Genomic DNA, 25,228 nt, shown 5'->3' with positions numbered 1-25,228 from the left:
CTAGGTACGTGATCAAGTTGTACCTAGGAACATGTTATCGTATTTGGAAAGAACTTATAATTTTCCGTAAAAGTTTTAGTAATTTAAGAGAGAAACTGCAGCACTTAAAAATGAATACCATCATTTAAAAATAGAAAAAAAATTTGGAATTTGTGTTTCAGGGTGGGCTGCTGGCGAAACAAGTGAAAATTTATAACACTCTCCCCTACTATTGTGCTTCAATATGATCAGCAGTTGGTTTCTGTAAAACTGTATTTGATGCCTTTGTTATACTGTTGTGGCCTCTTTTTCTTACCCATCAGACTTTCTCTTACTCTTTGACTTCTGTTTTGTGAACTGCTATCAGTAATATTATTTTCATACACAAATTCGCGTTCGGTCGCCGCAACGCTTGCAACGCTGCGTCAGACAAGCGCCTCTCTCAAAGTTTTTTTTTTCTCAGTGCGGCTATCTATCGTTTCCGCATCCGCAGTACTGTGACTATCTGCTAATTAGCTGGCTATTTTATCGGCTGCTCGTCCTATAAGCGGCTTGGCGCAGACAAATTGCAATGAAGCCAACTTACCCCAATGATAAAAGTTTTAATAAAATGGCTCGAGAAGGAAATGTGGGCTGTGACGGAAATGTCACGATCCACGCTTGTCTCCAGACTTTTTCCAAGTAAATCACCTCTGGTTGTGCTTCTTGAACAGTGGATTTACTACTAATTCCTGAAAGTTATTTCAGAACACAACGACTATTACTCCTACCTCATGTGTATATTTTTGTTCTCTCCTTCTATTTTCCCCCTGTTAGTCTTTCTTCACAACTAAAAGATTGTCAATTATCTTTTTCTACCGAGATACCGTTTCAGTTCCCCCATTTGTTCACTCAATATCTTCATGCTATCCTTCACGTCTTGGTGTGTAAACGTGAACAGTTTTTGTTTAATGTGTATCCTTTTGAGGATAATCTAGTTACCAAATGATTGACGGAAAATTTGCTTTTCTCAATTTTCCTATTCATGTTCAGTTCACTGAAGACACAGTACCTGACGGCACTAATTGGTAATCAACTAAAATCAGCCAAAAATTTAAAAGCGTCTGTTCTTTTCATTTCTACACAAGTTATAGGAAGGAATTTGGCAGCCTTCTTGCAGTAGTCTGTGCCTGGAGAAAAACAATTTTTCCATCAATGGTCGTTGGAGAGATGCCCATGTTTGTAGGAATGTATCTTTTATTATGGTTACCCACTGCTGAAAGTCTTCTGTTAAAAATAAACATGATTATCACAGAGTTCTTGTCTAGCTCAGCTCATTGCTTAAAAAAAAAAGAGACATCAACTTCCAGCAATTAGCTCTTTAACAAAATCTTCAGTTCCTACAACATTCCTTGTCTAGTTATACAGATGTTTAATCACCATATGTCGCAAGTCATCCTCTAACTTCTATTTGCGAGTACATAATATATTGTAATTTATCTGAAAATAATTTATTTTGTCTTCTTAATACTACCTTGAGTTACTTATTCGATATATTAGTAGATCGCTCTCACTTCATTCACAGAATTTGGAGTTATCCCGTCTTCCCGAAAGTATTTATCTACCATCCACGAACCACGGACCTTACCGTTGGTGCGGTGGCTTACGTGTCTCAGCGATACAGATAGCCGTATCACAGGTGAAACCTTGCTGGGGCAACAGTGTCGATGATTGACTGATGTAGCGTTGTAACAATAACCAAAATGGCATTTCTGTGCCGTTGCGAACGGCTGAAAGCAAGTGGGAAGCTACGGCCGCAATCTCGTCCGACGGCATGCAGCTTTACTACATGGTTAAATAATGATGGCATCCTCTTGGGGAAAATATTCTAGAGGTAAAATATCCTCCCATTCTGGCCTTTGGGTGGAGACTCCTCAGGAGGATGACTTCATTGTGAGAAACAAAACTGGTGCTCTACGGATGGACAGGTGCGAGGTTACATCCATTAATAGCGCAGGTAGGTTAGAAAATTTAAAAAGAGGAGTGGGTAGGATGAAATTAGAGATATTGGAAAATAGTGATTTATGGTGTTAGGAGGACAAGGACTTTTGGTCAAGTTAGTACATGGATGTAAATTTAAAGTCAAATAAGAGCGCTGCGGGAGTAGGTTTAATAATGAATAATAAAGTACACACAACACATATCCACAGGAAACGAGGCCTGTAAATGGAAAGGCGTCATGATGATCTCTCATTGGCAAAAAATTCTGGCGTAGGCCCTCATTCGGATCTCCGGGAGGGGACTGCCAAGGGGTCGGTGGCCATGAGAAAAAGAGTTTGAATAACCAACTTAAAGGTAACGTTGTACGTGTCGGGACGTGTAATGTCCGAAGTTTGAACGTGGTAGGGAGGCTATCAATTCTGGAAAGTTAAGTGCAAGGCTCAGTCTAGATATAATGGGTGCCAACGAAGTGAAATGCCAAGAAGACAAGGATATCTGGTCAGATGAGCATAAGGCACTGTGAAGAACAGCATAAAATGGTAGAACGAGAGTAGATTTCGTCGTGAATAGGAAGGTAGGGAAGATATTGTGTCAAAGTGAACAGTTTAGTGATAGGATTGTTTTGATCAGAATAGACACCATACGAACTCTAACAACGACAGTTCAGGTATACATGCTGACGTCGGAAGCCGAAGACGACGAGACAGAGAAACGATATGAGGATATCGATAATTTTTACTTTCGGACCGTGTAACTATAAATGAATGAAACCAAATTTTCGTGCCATACACGTTTCGCCTTTAATCTCAGCAAGGCATCTTCAGTGGCCTGCAATATGTACTGGAATATGAAGTGCAAGGAAGCTAAAGCGAAATGGCTACAGTGAAAATGTGAAGAAATCTAAAAAGGAATCATTGTCTGAATGACTCACTCAGCATATAGAAAAGTCACAATAACCTTAGGTAAAAATAAAAGCAAGGGTGGTAACATTAAGAGAGCAATGGGAATTCCACTGTTAAATGCAGAGGACAGAGCAGATAGGTGGAAAGAGAACACTGAAGGTTTTTATGAGGGAGAAGCTTTGTCTGATGTGATAGAAGAAGAAACAGGAGTCGACAGGGAAGAGATAGGAGATCCAGCTTTAGAATCAGATTTTAAAAGGGGTTTGGAAGACCTAAGATCAAATAGCACAGAAGCGATAGTAACATTACACCAGAACGTATAAAATCATGGGAGGAAGTGGCAGCAAAACGACTATTAATTTTTTTGTGTCGAATTTATGGGTCCGGCGATACACCATCCGACTTTCGGAAAATGATCATCCACAACATACCGAAGACTTCAAGAGCTGACAAGTGCGAGAATTATCTCTTTATCAGTTTAACAGCTCATGCATACAGTACAAGTTGCTACAAGAGTAATAGGCAGAAGAACGGAAAAGGTTGAGGATCTGTTAAATGACGATCATTTAGTTATTAGGAAAGGTAAATGTACGAGAGAGGTAATTCTTCCATTGCGCCTGATAATAGAGACAATACTACAGAAAAATGAAGACACGTTTATAGGATTTGTCGACCTGGAAAAAGCTTTCGAAATCGAAAATGGTGCAAGATATACGAAATGCTGAGGAAAATAAGTTTAAGGTAAATGAAGAGACGGGTAATATACGATATGAGCAAAAACCAAGACGGAACAATAAGAGTGGAACAACATGGACAATAATCTCGGGTTAAAAAGGGTGTAAAAAGGGATGCGGTCCTTTACTCCTACTGCTAAATCCATAGATCGAAAGAAGAGATGTCAGAAATCAGAGAAAAGTTCAAGAGTAGGATTCAAATTCAGGGTGAGAGCATATCGCGATAAGACTTGCTGTAGTCAACGCTATCCTCAGTGAAATGGAAGAAGAATTACAGAGTATATTGAACGGAATGAACAGTCTAATGAGTGCAGTATGTGTATTAAGAGTAAATCGAAGAAAGACGACGAGAGGAATGAGAAGTAGCAGAAATGAGAACAGCGAGAAACTTAACATCAGGTTTGACGGTCACGAAGTAGATGAAATTAAGGAATTCTGCTACATAGGCAGCAAAATGACAAACGGAATAAGGAGGACATCAAAAGCAGTCTAGTACCGTCAGAAAGGGCGTTCCAGGCCAACAGAAGTCTACTAGTATCATAGGCCTTCATTTGAGGAAGACATTTCTGAGAATCTACGTTTGGAGCACAGCATTGTATGGTAGTGGAATATGGACTATGGGAAAACTGGAACAGAAGAGAATCGAAGCATTTGAGATGTGATGCTACAGGCAAATGTTGAAAGCAATAAGAAGGTTCTGGGCAGTATCGGAGAGGAAATAAATACGTGAAGAACACTGACAAGGAGAAGGGAAAGGGTGAGAGGAAACCTGTTAAGACTTAAGGGAATGACTTCTATGGTACTAGGTGGAGCTGTAGAGGACAAAAACTGTAGAGGACGACTGAGATTGAAATACACCCAGAAATAATTGATGATGTTGGTTGCAAGTGCTACTCTGAGATGAAGATAGGAGAGGAATTCTTGGCGGGCCACACCAAACCTATCAGATTACTGATGCGTAAAAAAAAAAGAAAAAGTTAATTATAGGAATCTGGGTACAATACTACGAACCGCTTAATAAACGGATTATCTTAAGCAAGACAGATGAAAGCCAAGGCCCACAACAGTACTACAAGTTTATATGTTAGCTAGTTTGGCAGATGATGAGAGGACTGGAGAAATGTGTGATGAGATAAATGAAGTGATTAAGATGGTTAAGGAAGATGAAAATATAATTGTGATGTAGGACAGGAATGCGATAGTAGGGAAACGGAGAGTAGGTAAAATTGTAGGTCCATACGTATTGGGGGAACGGAATGAAAGAGGAAGCCGCCTGGTAGCATTTTAATCGTTGCTAACATTCGGTTGAAGAATCATGAAAGAAGGTTGTATACGTGGAACAGATCCGGAGACATTGGGAGGTTCCAGATTGATTACATAATAATAAGACAGAGACTTTGTAACACGAATTTAAATTATAAGACACCTCCACGTCCACTTGTGGACTCCGGCCACCATTTAGTGCTTATGCAAAATGTTAGGAATTTAATGCGATGGGATCTGGATAGTTTGGACGACCCAGAGGGTACTAAGAATTTCAGATGGAGAGTTAGGCAAAGATTGGCTAGATCAGGGAAATAAATAAAGTAGAAACCGAAGGGATACCTTTGAGGGGACGAAATAGTGAAGGCAGCAGAAGATCGCATTGGTGAAAAGACAAGGCCTAGTATGTCTTCTAGGATATCACAGGAGACATTGAATTTAACTGGTGAAATGGGAAAATGTGAAGATCTAGCAAATGACGGACGCGAAAGGTATAAAAGCGTCTAAAAAAGTAAGACTGACAGGAAGTTCAAAATGGCTAAGAAGGAATGGCTAGAGGACAAATGTAGGGATTTAGTAGCACATTTCACTAGGGGAAACATAGATACAGCCTACAAGAAAACTAAAGAAGTCTTTGGAGAGAACAGAAGCAGCTGTGTGATTATCAAGAGCTCAGCTGGAACACCGGTCCTAAACAGAAAAGGGAAAGCAGAAAGGTGGAAGGAGCATATAGAGGGTCTCTTCTAGCGAGATATACTCGACGGTAATATTAGGAAATGGAAGAGGTCGTAGATGAAGATCATATGTGGGGTATGATACTGCGTGAAGAATTTGCGAAAGCACTGAAAGACCTAAGTCGAAAGAAGGCCCCCTGAGTAGACGACATTCCGTTAGACCTACTGATACCCTTGGGAGATCCAGCCATAACAGAGGTCTTCCACCTGCTGTACATGATGTATGACACTGGTGAAATACTCTCGGACGTCAAAAAGGGTTTAATAATTCCAATCCCAAAGAAAGCAGGTGTTCACAAATGTGAAAATTTATGTTATTTATTCTGTAGATTGAGCAAGCAGTAGAGAAAGGTTTGGAATAGGAATTAAAGTTCAGAGGGAAGAAATAAAAACTTTCTGGTTTGTCAAAAAAAAATGGTTCAAATGGCTCTGAGCACTATGGGACTTAACATCTATGGTCAACAGTTCCCTAGAACTTAGAACTACTTAAACCTAACTAACCTAAGGACCTCACACAACACCCAGTCATCACGAGGCAGAGAAAATCTCTGACCCCGCCGGGAATCGAACCCGGGAACCCGGGCGCGGGAAGCGAGAACGCTACAGCACGACGACGAGCTGCGGACTCTGGTTTGTCGATGACATTTAATTCTGTCAGAGACAGCAAAGAAATAGGAATAACAATCGAAGGGACTGGACACTGTATTGAAAGGTGTACATAAAATGAACATCAACGAAAGAAAAACATGGGTTATGGAATGTAGTCGACTAAACTAAGGTGATGCTAAGGGAAGAGAGACAAAGTAGTATAGCAGTTCTGGTATTTTGGCAGCAGAATAAGTGATGATGGTCGAAGTAGAGAGTGTATAAAATGTAGACTTGGAATGGTAAGAAAAGCGTCTCTAAAGACGACATATTTGTTAACATCGAATAGAGATTTAAAAGTTAGGAAGTCTTTTTTGAAAGTGTAGGTGATACGACACTTTCTGAGACGTCAAGAGATCATGTATTTTGTATTGGAGGGAAGTGTCTGGGGTAAAAATTATAGAGGGAGACCAAGAGATGAACGTAGTAAGGTGATTCAGAAGCGTGTAAATTGCAGTAGTTAATCGGAGATGAAAAGGGTTTTACCGGATAGAGTACATGGAGAGCTGCGTGAAACAAACAACAATTTGTTCCTTACGTCGAGGCAAAGACATATTTCCAGAGATATTCGGCACTCCAGTTGAGAGACGGTAGTTGACCATTTCCTACATGTTTCTTTTTTTTCGTAGCTTTTGTGCCGCGAGCAATCTTTGCAACTATATCTGTGACACATCGATGGATTTCCACCTATTCACTGCTGCTTTGGCTACATTAGTGTATTCGCCTAAGGTCATTCGGACCAGAGTGGCTTCACCCAATGTCCAACGAGTGCGTTGTCAAGACGCGTGGCTTGCCAGCTGGGCAGGAAGACGAGGCATTGGGCATCAGTCTGTTATATTCGTGTTGTTCTGGAGTGAAGTAGTTTCGCCGGTGTGCGACATAGTGTGCTTTCGATCGAGAAAGAATCCCATGACTCTGAAAAAGATGGAGAGCGATACCCAAAGGCAACCAATGTTTTGTACTCATGAAGAGGTACTGAGCATTGAAAATAATTTGTATATGCAGACTCTAGAATGCAAAGGAATGTGTTACTTTGTGACCTGGTGAGATGTACTGGAACAGTGTGGTTGTTTAGGCGATTCTATAGAATGACTAGCAGAGTGGCACTATCGCTTGTGATCAATGTGGGGCAATTATCGTTTTGTTTCCGTGTAGTTTCTGATTCGCGATGGGGGTCTGAAGCTGATATCTCATTCACGAAAAGTTTTTGCTCTTGTAATGATTCTTTGTCTCTGATTAACGTTATGTTGCAGGTCGTTGTAAGATTGTGCTGATTATACATAAATTATGTGATATTGAGTTGGTTGTCCTGCGTTGAATCCGTCTGCTTTCTGGATTCAAGTAATAATCCTTATGTTAAAAGAAAATCATCTGTCCTCATTGCTTTTTGTTTCATTCGCCAACTGATTTAAAATGGAGCATTACTTTTGCAAAATAATAGCACTGAGCAGTAACGAGGTTTGCATTAATGCGTTGTGCTGAGATAATTAGAGATATATTCTCGGGCTTTAATTCAATCGCTAGTTCAATTGGAGCTATTTATGTTGTGAGCGATTTATTAAAACATGAAGTATTTCTGAGCGTTACCAAATTATTTACAGATTATGGAAGGTAAGTTCTCCGCCAGACTTTCTAGCAGCGGCTGTTATGTCGTCTTCTTTTTTTATGCTCTGCTGTCACAAGGTTAAATTCCTAGGCCACAATCAATAGATCACTTCACAAGCCAAGGTAAATTCCAATGCGACACTAGTGCGTTTCTGTAAAGAATCAAAACTAAGGGTAAACTAATAGCGTAATAATATTATTTCCTTTGGATTTTATTCACCTGTAAAGAGGGCATCCTTAACCAAGGCCAATTTCAAGTGGAACTTGAATTTCCGTTTGCTACTAGTGAAGTCACATCCAATTTAACACACACCATACAGGGTTCCTATCTACTTTCCTGCGCTTCTCGTTTTCCGTACACGTGTGTGTGTGGGAGAGGATTATGGTTTCGAGTGCGTTTGTTTGTTCATGCAACAATGCACGTGTAGTTATCAATCACGGAAGGCTAAATTACAACATAGAGAGCTTTTACAGTTTCATTGACTGAAGTACCGCGCAGAAGCACTACTTGCCAATGAACAGTGACTCTTTCTGAGAAATTACTTCAGACAGAATTTCCCATTTCCCTAATTACGACAGTTCGTTACGAAGAACTCCCAGAGAGCATTTATTTCTCGGCGTCTGTAGTGTGATGTAGTGAAATGACGTTCTCAGCGTTTCATTTTGAAACGGAAATGAGGTTGAGCCAGGACAGTTCCTGAAAAGAATAAAAGATGAGAACACGCAGAAAACGCAAACTTTATTCTCGTATTCATTTCTGACGCAGAGTAGCTTTCTTCCTTCCGTTAGCGCATCAAAATGTTAAACTTTTAATTATCACAGGTGCATGTATTATTAGCGTTAGCTGTATTTACAAATGTTTGACACAATAACTATTTTATTATGCTTCTAACATTATAACATTTGACGCCGTAGTGTCGATCACATTTGAAACAACCCGTTTCGATACATTATTGTTGTATTGTACTGGATAAAAGAAATGTGGACCTTATGCTGAGAGACTGGTCCTCATGCTCACAATGTCTTTGCTCAGAGTGCAGTTAACTAATTCCGCATTATTGAAAAAAAAAACTTTATCACACATGCATAGCGTGCTGTCCATAATAGAAATGAGAAGATTAAAAGCGTGTATCATTTGACAGAAAGAAAAATGAAAACAGTCTAAGACATTCGATTCCTTCATATTTGCACATAAGGTCTAGTGTGCCATCTTCTGTTTTGCTTATTTAACTGAGGTCCCGTTCGCTTTGACATCGTCTATCGTCCTCAGTGTGGTGGCTGACCCTGCCTTTAAACACTCAATTTACGTAACTGACGTAAAATGCAGAGTGAATATCGATGGCAGTGACAAGTCAGGTACTGCACAATTATGGAGGATGGAACACGTACATATGTCTACTTGGTGATTTGAATTTGAGACTTGTCGTAAACACGGGGATGAATCCTTAAAGAAGATCACATCACCATTTTTCTTCTGTTTTCTCATATCTGCTCCAGTGCACTGTCTCTAGCAATAGTGTTCTCAGACAGAACCTTAAGCTGCATTCTTCCTTTCGTTTTTACTAGACTAGCCCCCCATGAACCATTGACCTTGCCGTTGGTGGGGAGGCTTGCGTGCCTCAGCGATACAGATAGCCGTACAGTAGGTGCAACCACAACGGAGGGGTATCTGTTGAGAGGCCAGCCAAACGTGTGGTTCCTGAAGAGGGGCAGCAGCCTTTTCAGTAGTTGCAGGGGCTACAGTCTGGATGATTGACTGATCCGGCCTTGTAACACTAACCAAAACGGCCTTGCTCTGCTGGTATTGCGAACGGCTGAAAGCAAGTGGAAACTACAGCCGTAACTTTTCCCGGGGGCATGCAGCTTTACTGTATGGTTAAATGTTGATGGCGTCCTCTTGGGTAAAATATACCGGAGGTAAAATAGTCCCCCATTCGAATCTCCTGGCGGGGACTACTCATGAGGACGTCGTTATCAGGAGAAAGAAAACTCGCGTTCTACGGATAGGAGCGTGAAATATCAGATCCATTCATCAGGCAGGTAGAAATGAAAATTTAAAAATTGAAATGGATGGGTTAAACTTAGATATAGTGGGAATTAGCGAAGTTCAGTGGCAGGAGGAAGAAGAAAAAAAAATGGCTCTGAGCACTATGGTACTTAACATCTATGGCCATCAGTCCCCTAGAACTTAGAACTAATTAAACCTAACTAACCTAAGAACATCACGCAACACCCAGTCATCACGAGGCAGAGAAAATCCCTGACCCGGCCGGGAATCGAACCGGGAACTCGGGCGCGGGAAGCGAGAACGCTAACGCACGACCACGACCTGCGGACAAGGAAGAAGACTTTTGGTCAGATGAATACAGGGTTATAAATACAAAATCAAATAGGGGTAATGCAGGAATAGGTTTAATAATGAATAAAAAAATAGGATTGCGGGTAAGCTACTACAAACAGCATAGTGAACACATTATTGTGGCCAAGATAGACACCAAGCCCACGCCTACTACAATAGTACAAGTTCGTATGGCAACTAGCTCTGCCGATGACGATGAAATTGAAGATATGTATGATGAGATAAAAGAACTTATTCAGATAGTGAAGAAAGACGAAAATTTAATAGTCATGGGTGACTGAAACTCGATATTAGGAAAAGGAAGAGAAGGATATGTAGAAGCTGAATATGGAATGGGGGTAAGGAATGAAAGAGCAAGCCGCCTGGTAGAATTTTGCACAGAGCACAACTTAATCATAGCTAACACGTGGTTCAAGAATCATAAAAGAAGGTTGTATACAAGGAAGAAGCCTGGAGATACTGACAGGTTTCAGATAGATTATACAATGGTAAGACAGAGATTTAAGAACCAGGTTTTAAATTGTAAGACATTTCCAGGGGCAGATGTGGACTCTGACCACAATCTATTGGTTATGAGCTGTAGATTAAAACTGAGGAAACGGCAAAAAGGTGGGAATTTAAGGAGATGGGACCTGGATAAACTGACTAAACCAGAGGTTTTACAGAGTTTCAGGGAGAGCATAAGGGAACCACTGACATGAATGGGGGAAAGAAATAAGGCAGAAGGAGAATGGGTAGCTTTGATGAATGAATTAATGAAGGCAGCAGAGGATCAAGTACGTAAAAATGCGAGGGCTAGTAGAAATCCTTCGTAACAGAAGAAATATTGAATTTAATTGATGAAAGGAGAAAATATAAAAATGCAATAAATAAAGCAGACAAAAAGGAATTGAAACGTCTCAAAAATGAGATCGATAGGAAGTGCAAAAAGGCTAAGCAGGCATGGCTAGAAGACAAATGTAAGGATGTAGAAGCTTATCTCACTAGGGGTGAGATAGATAGACCCTTTGCAGAAAAGAGAACCATCTGTATAAATATCAGGAGCTCAGATGGTAACCCAGTTCTAAGCGAAGAAGGGAAAGCAGGAAGGTCGAAGGAGTATATAGAGGGTCTATACAAGGACGATGTTATTGAAGACAATATTTTGGAAATGGAAGAGGATGTAGATGAAGATGAAATGGGAGATACGATACTGCGTGAAGAGTTTGACAGAGTACTGAAAGACCTAAGTCGAAACAAGACCCCGGTAGTAGACAACATTCCATTAGAGCTACTGACAGCATTGGGAGAGACAGTCCTGACAAAACTTTACCATCTGGTGAGCAAGATGTATGAGACTGGTGAAGTACTCTCAGACTTCAAGAAGAATATATAACAATCCAATCCCAAATGAAGCAGGTGTTGATAGATGTGAAAATTACCGAACTATCAGTTTAATAAATCAAGGCTGCAAAATACTAATGCGAATTCTCTACAGCCGACTGGAAAAACAGGTAGAAGCCGACCTCGGGGAAGATCAGTTCTGATTCCGTAGGAATATTGGTACTCGTGAGTCAATACTGACCCTACGACTTATCTTAGAAGCTTGATTTAGAAAAGGCAAACCGACGTTTCTATTATTTGTAGACATAGAGAAAGCTTTTGACAATGTTGACTGGAATATCTCTTTCCAATTCTGAAGGTTCAAAATTGCTCAAAAGGCTCTGAACACTATGCGACTTAATTTCGGAGGTCATCAGTCGCCTAGAACTAAGAACTAATTAAACCTAACTAACCTAAGGACATCACACACATTTATGCCCGAGGCAGAATTCGAACCAGCGGCCGTAGCGGGCGTTCGGTTCCAGACTGTAGAATTCTGAAGGTGGGAGGGGTAAAATGCAGGTAGCGAAAGGATATTTACAATTTGTACAGAAAGCAGATGGGAGTTATAAGAGTCGAGGGACATGAAAGGGAAGCAGTGGTTGGGAAGAGAGTGAGACAGGGTTGCAGCCTCTCCCCGATGCTATTCAATCTGTATATTGAGCTAGCAGTAAAAGAAACAAAAGATAAGTTCGGAGTAGGTATTAAAATCCATGGAAAAGTAATAAAAACTTTGAGGTTCGCCGATGACAATGTAATTCTGTCAGACAGCAAAGGACTTGGAAGAGCAGTTGAACGGAGTGGACAGTGTCATGAAAGGAGGATATAAGAAGGACATCAAAAAATGCAAAACGAGGATAATGGAATGTATTCGAGCTAAGTCAGGTGACGCTGAGGGTATTAGATTAGGGAATGAGACACTTAAAGTAGTAAAGGATTTTTACTATTTAGGAAGCAAAATAACTGATGATGGTCGAAGTTGAGAGGGTATAAAATGCAGGCTGGCAATGGCATGGAAAGCGTTTGTGAAGAAGAGAAATTTGTTAACATCGAGAATAGATTTAAGTGTCAGGAAGTCGTTTCTGAGAGTATTTGTATGGAGTGTAGCCATGTATGGAAGTGAAACATGGACGTTAAATACGAGGGCAGTTCAATAAGTAATGCAACACATTTTTTTTCTCGGCCAATTTTGGTTGAAGAAACCGGAAATTTCTTGTGGAATATTTTCAAACATTCCCGCTTCGTCTCGTATAGTTTCATTGACTTCCGACAGGTGGCAGCGCTGTATGGTGCTGTTAAAATGGCGTCTGTAACGGATGTGCGTTGCAAACAACGGGCAGTGATAGAGTTTCATTTGGCGGAAAACCAGGGCATCTCAGATATTCATAGGCGCTTGCAGAATGTCTACGGTGATCTGGCAGTGGACAAAAGCACGGTGAGTCGTTCGGCAAAGCGTGTGTCATCATCGCCGCAGGGTCAAGCAAGACTGTCTGATCTCCCGCGTGCGGGCCGGCCATGCACAGCTGTGACTTCGGCAATGGCGGAGCGTGCGAACACACTCGTTCGAGATGATCGACGGATCACCATCAAACAACTCAGTGCTCAACTTGACATCTCTGTTGGTAGTGCTGTCACAATTGTTCACCAGTTGGGATATTCAAAGGTTTGTTCCCGCTGGGTCCCTCGTTGTCTAACCAAACACCACAAAGAGCAAAGGAGAACTATCTGTGCGGAATTGCTTGCTCGTCATGTGGCTGAGGGTGACAATTTCTTGTCAAAGATTGTTACAGGCGATGAAACATGGGTTCATCACTTCGAACCTGAAACAAAACGGCAATCAATGGAGTGGCGCCACACCCACTCCCCTACCAAGAAAAAGTTTAAAGCCATATCCTCAGCTGGTAAAGTCATGGTTACAGTCTTCTGGGACGCTGAAGGTGTTATTCTGTTCGATGTCCTTCCCCATGGTCAAACGATCAACTCTGAAGTGTATTGTGCTACTCTTCAAAAATTGAAGAAACGACTTCAGCGTGTTGGTAGGCACAAAAATCAGAACGAACTTCTCCTTCTTCATGACAACGCAAGACCTCACAAAAGTCTTCGCACCCGAGAGGAGCTCACAAAACTTCAGTGGACTGTTCTTCCTCATGCACCCTACTGCCACGATCTCGCACCGTCGGATTTCCATATGTTTGGCCCAATGAAGGACGCAATCCGTGGGACGCACTACGCGGATGATGAAGAAGTTATTGATGCAGTACGACGTTGGCTCCGACATCGACCAGTGGAATGGTACCGTGCAGGCATACCGGCCCTCATTTCAAGGTGGCGTAAGGCCGTAGCATTGATTGGAGATTACGTTGAAAAATAGTGTTGTGTAGCTAAAAGATTGGGGAATAACCTGGTGTATTTCAATGCTGAATAAAACAACCCCTCTTTCAGAAAAAAAAGTGTTGCATTTCTTATTGAACTGCCCTCGTAGTTTGGACAAGAAGAGAATAGAAGCTTTTGAAATGTGGTGCTACAGAAGAATGCTGAAGATCAGATGGATAGATCACATAACTAATGAGGAGGTATTGAATAGAATTGGAGAGAAGAGGAGTGTGTGGCACAACTTGAGTAGAAGAAGTGGTCAGTTGGTTAGACTTGTTGCGAGGCATCAAGGGTTCGCCAATTTAGTATTGGAGGGCAGCGTGGAGGGTAAAAATCGGAGAGGGAGACCAAGAGATGAATACACTAAGCAGATTCAGAATGATGTAGGCTGCAGTGCGTACTGGGAGATGAAGCAGTTTGCACAAGATAGAGTAGCATGGAGAGCTGCATCAAACCAGTCTCGGGACGGAAGACCACAATAACAACAACAGACCGCAACATTTTCAGTAACGCGTTCTTTATCTCGAGCAATACATATGTAAACTACAAGTCCACCAACAAGGAATAGTGAATGTTCTCAATCGATGAACTGGATTTCGCACTGACTACAAACGGCTTGTCTCAGCTAGCACCGATTGCCGCTAACGGGATACCAAACCGTTTCTCTGTAGAACCGAAGACAGGATTATAGTGGAAGGTCCAACTGCAGTAAGGCTACAAAACACTGTGGTGGGAGTGGTCACAACGCAGTGGCTTATGCGAACTGTTGACAGACCTGTCCCAGTGTTTAAGGATGTGCTCTCTACAGTTCTCCCGTTCTTCTGTGATTTTCAACGTGATTTTTTCACACATTCACTGCCAGGCGGTGGCCAAATACAGCTGGAATAGTTGCACAGACGACCACCGCAGTGAGCCACCCATCTGGTCCCACCATTGGCGTATCAGTTTCAAGCATTCTTCGCTATGAATCAGCCGTAAAATATTCACATAAGGAATACCACCTTGGTGGTCTCTAGTTCCCACAACATTATCACAGATACAGTGGCATTCTAAGACTTTAGATGAAAGATCTACAGCACCGGTGGCCATAATCGACGTAACGAAAGCATTGTTGTCGCTGCTGAACACTGTAGATCACCTGCACAACAAACACACTGTGTAAAGTGAAATGCGCATAAGAATAGTAAAGAAATTTCATCACAAGTGGCAAATGCAGAACAGTGAATAGATTTTTCCAGGAGAAAAAAAAATTGGTAGGAACTGTACTAACTTGTCTAGTCTGACGAATAACAAACTCAGTGCTCCAGGTTAATAAACGAAAGAAACAGGGCACTTACCCAAGCTTGTTTTTATCTGGGTAACAACTTTGACTAATAGACGAAATTAACAGGAACCTGGGTTCAGTATCAGCCGCTGGTAGATATTATACGTAAACAACTCACGGGAATCGCAAACGACGAATTTCAGGTTAGAAGTCCAGGTCACCCACATGTCGTTGGGGTGGGAAACTATCCCAAAATATGGAAGACCCAACAATGATCAATGACATGGGAATACAGAAAATAATTTAAACCACTGGAAAATAATGTAGACCACTATATTAAGGAAACATAACATGCAAGTCTCCCATTAAGGTATCTGGTAGGGGATAAGACGATGGAAGTGATAATCAGAAAAAGATTGGAAAATCAACAACAGGATGACATTTCACGAGTAGGAACATGGAATTTCAGAAGCGTGAATGTAGTGAGGACACTAGAGGGTTTGAAATGTGGAATTAATGGCCTCACTGTAGATATTATAGTAAGTGAGTGATGTTAAATGGAAGGAAGATAAAGATTTCTGTTTAGATGACTGTACACTATTACGAATAGTATCAGAAATTGGTATAATCGACAGTGAATTTACCATATATAGGAAGGTAAAATAGGGAGTTATTTACTGAATTGAATGATATAATTACTCTCTTCAGACTCAATAGCAAATCAAAAATAATACCAATAATTCAAGATCTTGCATAATATACTGTTCCGAAATTGTGACGTTAACAAGACGTAATAACATAGTATCCCATGACTCTAACACCACTGACTCACAATTGGAACCAACCCACTCGTGCAGATAGCTGGGTGTAACAACAGCATATACAATGGTGTCATATTTCGGTTCATTGCGGGGATACTCTCTAAATGTCACCAGTAGACAAAGAGGATAAAAAACACTGATGCGACGCATCCTAGACTAATGGCCTAGTGTATGAGACTCTTATCAAATGACATTAATAGACGATATAGTGAAGGGTAATACAAATGGTCACAGGTTTGCGTGACCCACAGAAGGTCGTTAGGGAGGTACCGAATAACGTGAAGTGTCAGACTCATGAAGATAGAATCCTACTATCCCTCAAAAGCCTCTATACTCTGAAGAGCCAATGAAACTGGTACACCTGACTAATATCATGTGTGACCCCGCGAGCACGCAGAAGTGCCGCAACACGACGTAGCATGGTATCAACTTATGTCTCAAGTAGTGCTGGAGGGAACTGACACCATGAATGCTGCAGGGCTATCGACAGATCCGTAAGAGTACGAGGGGTTGGAGATCTCTTCTGAACAGTACGTTGAATGAAGCCACACTGCAGCACTTCTGGATGTGGGTGGTGTCTCATTGTCCTGCTGTAATTGCCCGAGTCCGTCGGCATATACAATGGACATGAATGAATGCAGGTGATCACCTGTCAGAGTCGTATTTAAACGTATCAGGGATCCCATGATGTCGTCTAACTCCATACGCCCCACACCGTTACAGAGCCTCCACCAGCTTGAACAGTCCCACTGCTGACATGCAGGATCCATGGATTCATGAGGTTTCTTCACGCCCGTACACATCCATCCGCTCGAAACAACCTGAAACCAAACTCTCCGACGAGGCAACATGTTTCCTGTCCTTAAAAGTTGAGATGTTGAATTTTCACACCGCCACATCTCGTACGATAAAACACTGATTTGAGTAATGAAATAGGCCAAGAGCCATTTATTTGCCAATGTATAATATTTAACTACGCATTGTAATGATGTATTTAGGCGATTTACAAGGAGAAATGAATCCAGTGCCACTGACGCGCCTTAGAAACTGTACACTAATTCAATGCGCATGTAAAAACATCGATATTAAAGACAAAGTCTGAAGACATTTGAATATTTCACAAATCATGAGCGCAACCCATCGTCCACTGCCGAACGATATCACTCTCTTTCTATCTTCTGTATAATATGGACGCACGATTACATAGGCGTCATTACTAGACTTGTAATTTGTTAAACTCTACGGACATATACTGTCATTTTATTGTATGTGGGACTAGTATGTGTGGAAAACGCAGAGTGGTTAATGAATTTCTAAACTTTTCATACCACTCACGCTCTGTCATTGTTATTGACGTAAGTTCAAATGGTTCAAATGGCTCTGAGCACTATGAGACTTAATATCTGAGGTCTACAGTCCCCCAAAACGTAGAACTACTTCAACCTAACTAACCTAAGGACATCACACACATCGAACCTGCGACCGTAGCGGTTGCGCGTTTCCAGACTGAAGCGTCTAGAACCGCACTGCCACACCGGCCGGCTATTGACGTAAGTGTTAACATGCTAAATGCATGTTAGGTTCAAACTTGTAAATATAGTGTCAATTATCCTACATTTGTGTTTGCTTTCGTTGTAGGACAACCTTATCCATTTACTTTCTATGTGCCAAGTTTTTTTCACAGAGCCAGCCGTGTCCGACATGTCACTGTGTGGACAGAACAGTCGAGGCCGACGTTAACATACTGTTTATATTTAACCCTTGTAATATTCTTCGAAGCCGGCCGCGGTGGTCTAGCGGTTCTAGACGCTCCGGAACCGCGCGACTCCTCCGGTCGCAGGTTCGAATCCTGCCTCGGGCATGGATGTGTGTGATGTCCTTAGGTTAGTTAGGTTTAAGTAGTTCTAAGTTCTACGGGACTGATGACCACAGCTGTTAAGTTCCATAGTGCTCAGAGCCATTTGAACCAATATTCTTCGAACTCAGTTTCAAACTGGCCCTTACGTACATTTTCAATGCGAGTGACGTCCGGGAGTTTCTTAGCATACTTTACTTCTCAAATCGCACATCGCTCGCACAAAGCCTCACTGTTCCACAATGGTACGCGGCACTTCCTAAACGGGAAAGGAATACATGCAAGTATATGTTGCGTTCCCCTTCTCAATGTGATGCTTAACAATAATAACAGTAATAATATTTCCTTACATCAGACAGTCCAATGTCCATGTTGACAGGTCCAGGCGAGGCGTACAGCTTTGTTTGTGCAGTCTTTAAGCGTACACGAGTGGGCATTCGGCTCCGAAAGCCCATACGAATGATGTTTCGCTGAATGGTCCGAACACTGACACTTGTTGATGACCTAGCATTGTAATCTGCAGTAATTTGTGGAAGGAATGCATTTCTGTCACGTCGAAAGATTCTCTTCAATCGTCTATGGGTCGGTTGTGAAGGATCTTTTCCCGGCCGCACCGACGGCAAAGATTTCATGTTTTACGGGATTCCTGATATTTACGGTACACTCATGAAATGGTATACGGGAAAACCCTCATTCCATCGTTACCTAGGGGAAGCTGTGCCGCTCATTCGCCGACTACAACACCACGTTCAAACTCATGTAAATCTTAACAACCTGCCATTGTAGCAGCAGTAACCGATCTAAGAACGGCGCCAGACACTTGTTGCCTTACCTAGGCGTTACCAACCGCACCCCGTGTTCTGCCTGTTTACAGACTTCTGTATTTGAATACGCGTACCTGTACCAGCTTCATTGGCGCTTCGATGTATATCATTTATGCCTCATTCTTGAAGCTACCATATACATGTCTCAAAAGCGTACCTAGACCTAACGTTCACAAAACCCCGTATTATCTAGGAACATTTGACTGATATCGTTAATTTTCTTCCTAAGAACTGGTACTCGTCCGTAGTAGAAATAACGTAATAATCTAGCCCTTACTTCAATCAACTAAGGTCGGAGGAAATGCAGCGGAAACAGTCCCCGCTTCGCAAATGTAGATTTATTCCATTTTACGCGGCATGTACCCTGAGTGTGAAGACAACGTAATTCTTTCAGTACCGCCAGACGGAAGTCGGTAGATTCCAGCCAGTGAGTGGAAAATAGCATTCCAGGAAAGAGCAACCCTGCAAGTCTACTGTGACCATTAGCCAGATAAAGGTCGAGGAATTTGCCGCTTCCATATGACTGGGCTCCGTCAACTCAGATTCTCCCTTTCTCTCTCTCTCTCTCTCTCTCTCTCTCTCTCTCTCTCTCTCTCTCTCTCCCTCCCTTACGCTCTTCGCAAAAGTGTGGAAAACGTCTGTGTTCACAGTTCCTGGCATAATATCTGAGTGGCAGTGAGAACAGAAAGTCATTCTAAAGGTCAGTGGTAATGATAAAACACTTTTACAATATTAACTGACAGGATTGTACTTTATTTATACATGAGAAGGATGTTCTTAACATTGGAGAAGGAGATTTGCTTCACTATCAATACACACTTAGTGACAGACGTTGTGTGTAATTTTAACTCAGGTAAATTGTCCCTTACTCAATATATTCCTAAGTTTCATGTGATATCTGCGTACTACATTTGTGCTTTCGTTCGATAGCAAAAATTTAACCTCCGCAAATTTTTCCTAACACAGAAGACAGAAATGAAAGTAGGGATTTAATTGTGGAACCATCACTAGAAAGACATACGAGGGAAACGTACCGTTTAATTGATGGAAAAAGGTGAAAATTTTATGGAAAAGAAAGAGTTTTCTTTATCCTAATATTAAGAAGGCGTAAGTGTAGAAGAAAGTGACTGTGTTGAGACAGTGGTGCAGAGTGCTTGAACGTGCGAAACGCAGAAGTAGATATCCACTTATCATAGCAGCATTTTTACAGTAAAATATATATGCTTTAAGAAGAGGTAGTCATTTTGAAGTTGTCACTGAAGAGGAGGAAATCCAAGTGAAAGGATTTCAGGAACTTGAAATGCAGTGAACAGAATGAACAAAAGGTTATCATGACAAATAATCAAGTCATCGAAAGTATCAAAAGGAACTATTCGCCACTACATAATGTGAATGTTCCCTGCACATAACGTTACCGGATACGCAATAGGTGACAACGTTATTTTGTCTGAGAGACAGAGTGAAATTCTGAGGTATAACGGTGATACGGATTGTGTTATACAAGTGGCTGCATTTGAGAAGGTAGATGGTGAATTGATCGATTAATGTAATAACTGCGTTTAATTTGAAGATCAAAATATTCTTTTTAAACTGAAAGTGACCGCTTGAACAATACAGATGCAAAGAAGCATACGTCAGAGGTATTAAAGCGTACGAGAGCCTTTTTCTAGAGTTATGTGGTCAGATATTCTGTATAGGTCCAGACATCATCAAAAAGTACATATTAGAACATTTTACCTCTAACAACTATTGTCGCCTCTAGCGACTATAGAAAAATTTTTAGGTCTTCGCCTGAAATCATAGTCCCAATAAAGATCATTATTTCTGTCACCTATTCAATGATTCACCCAAGGAAAGAATGGGTCGTGCGAAAACGAAGATATGTTGCTATATCTTGCAATGGTCATTAATATTGGGAAAACGAATAGTTGCTGCTACGCGACTAAAATTTTCAGTGGAATCCTTTCGTGAACAATAAAAAATGAAAGAAATTGTGCAAATGCTGAATCCTTCCTCCACTGGCATAATAATCTACATTAAAGCTCATGATGACACACAGCGAAACAACTAAAATACGTGTGAACATGCCTTCCACTACGATAATGACGATAAATACGATAACAATGATCTGTTATGCCCATTAACTGTCTGTTACTGCAAGTTTTGAATCCCTCAGTGTCCTGATTTTTCACCATCCTTTCCGTATGTAAGTGTGATACGTTTTCCTTGATGCTATCTGTATTCCTTCAGATATGGTTTATTTTCCAGTCACCATTCCCTGTCGTGCGTCTTTTACCATGCAAACACTTCTCATCTAGTGTTCAAACCAATTCTTTTCCTGCCCCCAACAGTTCCGAGTATCTGCCTCCACTCGTTCAGCCTTTGAAAACCAACCTCATTTTGTGTCTCCTTCATGCACCTCCCACTCTGTTCCAGGTTCTCACCTCCCTTCTTGCCTCTTTTCTCCAGGTACTGTTGAAGCTTCCCACCCCTTTCCGTATCATCCGGGTGCACGCCAAGCCGTGTGGAGTGGTGGTGTGTGTGGGTGTGTGTGGGTGTGTGTGGGTGGGTGGACTGCGGGAGCAACCGACGGGAGTGAGAGTGTAGGCGCGAGGGGCGGGGACTGGACGGTTGCGATGCGATCGCTGACAGCGAAAGTCTCTCTCGCCTGACGCTGTGACTTGCGTTCTCTGAGCGCTGAGTGGCCCGCGCTACTGAGGGTGAAGTCACTGTCTGTGTTGTTCACCCCAAAACGGCGTCGTCTGTCTCAGCACCTTCGTTTGTTCGTGTTTCATTGAGACCCCTTTAGCTATACAGTGATCCGCAGCCGCAAATTTATTGTTTGTTCGGTGTTTCTCCTGCGTTTCTGGCAGCTTTCTTCAAATGTCCGCACAGTTTGCCCGATATATGCGCTACGACGTTTTTATGGAAGCCGGTAGACACGATTTACGGAGACTCACGTCATCTTTCACCGTACCTATTGAGCACGCGTTTCCTGAGGTGGACGGGAAACGCACTAATGTTACTTCGATTCGAAATTTTGTGGGTTTAGTTCGATACTTGGCCCGTGCACAACAGATAGAGCGTTGTTTTATCCACCTCGTCATGATACATTTGCTCGACCTGTCTCTTCTGCCCTAATGCACCTAGTATTTGTCACCCCTCCGCATCTGTGCTACATCAAGACGGTATGTTCTTAAAGTGCTTGAGGTCCTTTCGTAGACTTCCTTCGTCTGATATTGCACAGCCCGTGTGAACCAGTGAATGAAGCTTATCCTTGCACTGTGAACATGATGGCTGCTGGATATGTGAAAATACAAATGGTGTGGAAATATAAGTCAGTGTGCTGGTTATCATGAGAACTATACGGCCCTTAGTGCTAACCGTTTTGCGACTGAATAGGACGCCCAGAAACGTGAGTGGTGTACAGAGCTTTCTCTTCGAAGTACACCACAAATCAGTTTCCCATAGCCGGTGACAGAGGCCACCATATCCGTTTGCTCGTAACAGTCGCCACTGAAGAGACACGACGTAAATGTGAGATGGAATATCTTTGAGATATTGAATCATTCCTACATCTGCTTGAAGGAATCAGCAAGCACCACTGTGGTGAAGTGAGAGCATACATAAAGATCTTGATTACATAGCATAATCCTTGCAGCCGTTGAATGAAAGCAACTGACTTCCTGATGTGGTGTTGACATTTACCGATGTAGTGACTTAGTACTGCGGTTAGATGTTTGGCCAGCTAGTAGGTCGGATCACTTCAGTTGTTTTCCATAGACCGTAGCGGAGTCTCTAGCGTATGTGGTTTTGCTAACCTACAGACGCGTGTTGGTACAGCAATCCACTGTCGAGGCGTTTTGCTTTCCTTTACGAGTGACTGACGAAGGAACTCAATGCACTTTCGTGCTACTCAGCTGGTCATGTATCCTTTTAATTTCCTGTATATTTTTCAACTTTTCAGATGTAGTAAAACGATATTTCTTTGTCTATATTTAAAATTACTATTTCAGGGTTGTTCCACAGTTCCCGAAAGCCAACTCTTTCCCATTTTTGGATGTATCTATTCAGAGTGACGGCCCTGCTGATCGAGTAGCGGGTTTCCCGACGTGTTGTGTCAGAGGTTCTTCTATGTGTGTGAGTTACTTCATGAAATGTTAACTGCACTAGGTGAGAGGTTGTCAAACTCATTGAAGCTATTTAGGTTGTGAGTGCTCAAACAAGATTCGTATGTTATGATGTAATTCCTTAAGTGAGCTGTGCTTTTCAGAGATTTGTATTAGAACTTGCTTGCTGGTCTATGTCCTTCTCTATGGTGTCAAGTTGACGTGTGCGCCTGTGTTAATAGGAATTTCTTACTACAGTTCCGTATGTTGCAGGGAAGCATAGTATTATTGTTACTCGCCTGCTGTCAAGCGCCTCAGATGGCAACCGATTTTAAACAATGAGCCACCTTGACATACTGTTATATTCCTGAACAGAACTGCAAACATACAGTAAGAATCTGTCTCCTTTCATTAAAGCAGCTGGCCAGCTGTTTGGATATGTGTGCTTTTGTTATAACTTTTGAGGCCCTGAGCAACATTTTGGGTGAGCTTGACGCTTCGTGATTTCATATGAAATAATATTGCACTGCCTGTGTTGTTAAGAAGTTCCTTCCGACATGCACGCATCTCCGAAGCAACAGCCGCTGCGGTGAGTACAGATCTCATGAAATACGAGAAATGCATTCACGTTTACGAATATGGACAACCAACAGCAGTATAATGGAATGACATGAATGAAAATTTGTTCCGGACTTGGACTTGTACCCGGATTTCCCGCTACATGCATGTGGTCGTCTTAACTACTTAGACCATTTTTGCCCAACTCACGACAAGGCCCAGATTTCCATATGCCGTCGTTCAAGCGTCACAACCTGCAATCGTACACACGTTTTGTAATATACATTTGATAGATAATTACGTTCGCAACGCTGAATACACTTCATGTACTTCATAGTTACGGAATCATTGTATTGTCTGTTGCCTCGAACATGTATGCATGTCTAAAGGAACATTACATCGTTCTTCTTAATAACACAGTCACTACAATATCCTATTTTTCCACCAATACGACCGATTTTCAATTAAAGGGCCCCATCCCCGGTATGGATATTACATAATACGTACAAGTGCAAGCTGTGACGCCTGAACGACGACATATGGAAGTTTGGGTTTGGCCATGAGTTGTTCATGGATTGCCAAAGCGACATACTGTCTTCGGCATTGGTGAATCCAGCACTTCCCGTTAAGTCTCGCCTGTTGCGCTGCTTGCAAGCTAGAATGTTCCTGTTTGCTTCTGCGTAGCAGCCTGTCTCCGTGTCCATAAAAATCGGCCACTATGGCATTTCCCTAAGCCAAGATTAAATTATCTTTTCCTTTGGATCATGCAAGACCAAAACCGTAGAAGTCGAACGTTTTCTTAGAGTTATACATATTCTGACGGCTTTAATGCCGCCGACATGAATTCCCTTCCTGTGCCAATCTCTTCTTCTCAGAGTAACACTTTTAATTAAGGTCCTCTGCTGTCTGCATGATGTATTCCAGTCTCTACGTTCCTCTACAGTTTCTGCACTCAACAGCTCCTTATAGTACCATAGAAATTCTCCCGTGATGTTTTAAAAGATCTCCTACCATCCTGTCATTTCGTCTTGTCAGTGTTTTTCATATATTCCTTTTTTTCTGATTCTGCGGAGAACCTTCTCCTTCTTTACCTTATCAGCCTACTTAATTCTCAAAATTATTCTGTAGCACTACATCTCAAACTCTGCGATTCTCCTCTGCTCTGGTTTTCCTACAGTCCACGTTTCATTACCACACAGCTAACTTTGTCATAAATTTTTTCCCCAAATTGGAAGCACTTCAATACCAGTAGACTTCTATTCGCCGAGTTTGCCATTTTTAGCTGTGTCATCCTACATTTTGTCCTCCTTCTTCCTTCCGTCGTAGGTTACTTTGCTGGCAAGGTATTCGCCTATTTTGAGGTCACCAATTCTGATCTTAAGTTTCTCGCTGTACTCGTTTCTGTTACTTCCCACTACTTTTACTGTGCCAATCAATCCACCTCAGAGTAGCGCTTGTAACTAACGTTCGCAGTTGTCTGCTGGATGAATTTCAGTTTCTTTCTATTACTTTCATCTTTCTTCGAATTACCCTCATCGAAATTCTGTACTCATTAGACCATCCATTCCGTTCGACAGATCCTGCAATTCTTCCATTCTTTCACTGAGGATAGCAATGTCATCAGCGAATATAATCATTTATAGCCTTTCAGCTTGAATTTAGTTCCACTCTTGAACGTTTCGTTTATTTCCGTCACTCTTGTTTAATGTGTAGACTGAACAGTAAGGGCGAAAGCCTATGTCCCTGTCTGCCACACTTATTAATCTGGGTCCTTCGTTCTTCGTCTTCCACTCTTCTTGATCCCTCTTGGCTCTGGTATACATTGTATATTACCACTGTTCCTCAATAGTTTACCCCTATT

The 25,228-nt window shown here is 41.8% G+C and overlaps 1 long non-coding RNA gene across 1 annotated transcript in view; it reads left to right on the top strand.

Annotated features, from left to right (window-relative positions):
* Nucleotides 1–25,228, top strand: part of LOC126473231 (uncharacterized) — a 748,391-nt gene that overhangs the window by 374,777 nt on the left and 348,386 nt on the right. The window contains exon 2 of the long non-coding RNA XR_007586422.1: nucleotides 10,632–10,713. This is a non-coding gene — a long non-coding RNA (uncharacterized LOC126473231). The remainder of the gene's footprint in view (nucleotides 1–10,631; nucleotides 10,714–25,228) is intronic.

The sequence above is a fragment of the Schistocerca serialis genome, chromosome 4, assembly GCF_023864345.2.
Source record: "Schistocerca serialis cubense isolate TAMUIC-IGC-003099 chromosome 4, iqSchSeri2.2, whole genome shotgun sequence".
In the NCBI taxonomy this organism is placed as follows: Eukaryota; Metazoa; Arthropoda; class Insecta; order Orthoptera; family Acrididae; genus Schistocerca; species Schistocerca serialis.
The sequence above is the reverse complement of the archived record's forward strand: the minus strand, read 5'-3'. Positions and strand labels throughout refer to the sequence as shown.